We start from the raw sequence: 3,203 nt of genomic DNA on the forward strand, positions 1-3,203 counted from the left end.
ACCCCTCCATTTTGGACAGGGCTTCAAGAAATATCACCCCCAAAAAAACCCCACGCTGTGCTGCCGGTGTTATTTCCAAGGGCTTCTCTCAGGGAAAGGTGGGCAGTTAATTCAGCGGGAGAAGTACGAGAGGAAAAAGGGGGAGGGAAAGGGAAAGGCTTCAAAAAAAAAGAAAAGGGGGAAAAAATTGCTGCCTAGCTCCATGGACACACATACACGCAGACCGAGCAGGGGAGAAAGCAATAGCAAGAAGTCTCTCCTCTGACACACAGAGGAAAAAATCAGACAGGGCAGGACTCGGTGGGGAGCGGCAGCGGGAGGAGAGGGGCTGCAGCATCTCTCGTCTCTTCTCGCTCTGTCTCTGAGCTTTCCTTCCCTTCAGGACTCCCGAGAGGGCGAAGCTCTGAGAGACGTGAGTCACGCATCGATCCGAGCCCCGCGGCAGGGTGAGAGCCCAGGGGAGGGCAGGGAGAGGGGGCTGCAATCGGAGACCCCCAGCTCCCACCTGGGGGGTGAGTCTGTAAGCGGCCGTGCCTCGGTGGGGTCCGGGGGGGCTGTGCTGAGCAGCTCCTGTAGCCCCTGGGCTGAACCCACGGAGGACTCGGAAGACCTTTGGCCAGCAGGATCTCCAGATGTTTTGTTTGCCACTGAAAGGCAGGTGTGATGGATGTGTTTGGGGAAGATGCTCCCAGATGTGTGTTCAGCCGGGAGGTTTGGAAGGAGGAGATGGGGTGAGGGGGGGGAGGCAAACTGGGAAAGGTTTCCTCCCCAAGAGATACTGCAAAATCCTGTAACGATGCCTCCATACGTGAAAGCATCCTTAGTGCACACTGCAGGAGGTGGGAATGAGTGGGGTTCAGCCCAGAGATGAGAGGTGCTGGGGTCTGCACAGGGTCTGGAGTAGCTCCCCTCCATATTGTCTCGGTGCACAGCAGTATTTTTGCCTGCTTTTGTTCAGATCCAGAATTAAAAACCAGTTTCTGTCTCTGTACAGCACCCAGCGCTACAGGAGGTGAGGGTCCCAGGGGCCATGGTAGCACCCAGGAGGTGACTTTCCCAGCTTGGATGAGATGGGAGCAGAGGGTCAAAGCACAGACAGAGCCTGTCGCAGCCTGCGGGGCAATGCCTAGTGACTCTCAGCCACCCATAAAGTTACCTTGAGAACAAACCCAAAGATTATCTGGGACAAAATGAGCCCAGTTTTTGAATTTATAACCCAAGTGCTGTGATCATGAGAGCAGACCCTGAAAGAGCCTTTGCACTTTGCAGCGTTTGGCCCCTTCAGCTCTTCAGGTGCTTCACCTCCACTGACAGACCCCTGAGTCCCTTGTCCCCTGGCCATAAGCCACCCTCTCCTCCCCTGATGATTTTCACCCAGAGAGAAGACAACTTCAGCTTTTGCTACTGCCAAAGCCACATTTGGCCCTGGTAGCCCAAGGCATGCCCAGCGGTGGCGTCCCCCTCCCAAGGGAGTATCTGTCAGACCCAGCTACTCATCCCAGCACTGCTACATGGCAGCACAACCCTACTCTCTCCGTTTTACACCAGGGAAACTGAGGCAAAGAGAGGACGAAGGAATTGTGAGCAGTCACCCAGAAAGCTTGCAATACAGGAGTTGGATTTCCCAGCAAGTCCTTTCGGCGTACCAGGTTGCTGCCCCAAAGCTGAACCATCCTCCCGTAGCCAGAAGGCTCGGGGACTGTGCAGAGACCACGGCCGGGACTCGGGGACAGCTGGGGAGCAGAGGGAGCAGGACCTGCTGCCAGAGGCTGGTTTCTTCTTTGTACAAATCCACATCAGCCCTGAAATGCAAAAACAATGGTCCCTCCTCCTGCGTCTCTGCTCCTGACTGAAAGCCAGGCTCTCAACGCTTTTGTGGCTAACCAGAGCTGTGCCTCTTTATTACGCAGAAATTCAGCCAAGGTGAGGCTTTACAAACCTCCCCCATCTTGTCATGCCCTTTCCAGGAGGGGTGGAGAAGACAGTGCTGAGCAGACCCAAGCGATGCCTGACCCAGAATTAAAGCAGCTGAGGACAGAGTGGCCACAGCACCCTCGTTCCTGGGCTCCAGACCTCGCTGCCTGTCTACCCTTGTGCTCACCATCTCCCCACGTTCAGGGACAAGAACATTCCCACCCTCAAAATTTCCTGGCAGGAACTGGCTCCCTTTCCCACCCATGACCAACCCATCTGCAAATCTCCCTCCCCATCTGCATTATTTGGCCTGGTGCATTAATGCTTTCGTTTGTTCACCATGCGCGCTGCCTTTACAACCCTGTTTTCTGTAATTCATACCATATACCATCTGCTGCCTTTTATTATTTAACTATGTAGAGTGCTTTGGCTGCAGTCTGGAGGAAGAAGCGCCGTGCCCAGCAGTGCTGCCTGGCACCGACACCGGCTCACCAGGATCTGCTCCTCTGCTCATGGGCTTGGGGACAAACCCGGGAGAGAAATGCTCTTCGGTGAGTGCCTGTGGCTCAGGTTGTGCCCAAGAGCTGGCACCGGGCATGGTGTCCTGACAGCCAAGGAAAGCAGCTCTGGTCGTGCCTGGGGATCCATTATGGGATGAGGCCAGCGAGGATGGGGGAGATGGGTGGTAAGGGATGGTGAGGGTTGTTGACCCCTCTCACCACCGATGTACACAGCTTCTCTGCAGGTGGATGTGCGTGGTAAGGACAAAGGAGCCTGGCTGGTCCCATAAAAACCCCTGAGATGGCAGAGCCCAGCTAAAGAGCCCTGCCCGTCCCCCCCTCCCCTTCCTTGGGGATACCCAGGGAATGGCAGTGCATCCCTGGGCGGGGGGTGGAGTAGCTGCTTTGGGATCTTGTAGCCCAACCTCAGCCCCTGAATATTCCTCATGGACCTCGCAGCTTCAAATCTTCTTCAGAAAGAAGGTCAGTGGAGCCAGGCAGGGCCAGAAGACCCTTTCCCCCTCCCCTTACAGAGACAGAGGAGTGAAGGGGGGGGGCACAGGGCCAGGGGGGCTGAGGTACCCAGGGAGCAGGATGGGATCCCTCTCCCCTTTGCACAGCCTGTGCCTGCCCTCTTGTGTCTCAAGCCCATGTTGCACTGCTGAGGATGAGGGATCCCAGCCCTGAAACACGGGGGAAAGGGGTTTATTGGGGGAGGGAAAAGAGATGGAGAGGGGTCCCCCCACTCCGTGTGAGCCCCTCTGCTTCCACAGCCCCAGCTGAGCCCTC

The sequence above is a fragment of the Cariama cristata genome, unplaced genomic scaffold, assembly GCF_000690535.1.
Source record: "Cariama cristata isolate BGI_N322 unplaced genomic scaffold, ASM69053v1 scaffold11301, whole genome shotgun sequence".
Taxonomy (NCBI): domain Eukaryota; kingdom Metazoa; phylum Chordata; class Aves; order Cariamiformes; family Cariamidae; genus Cariama; species Cariama cristata.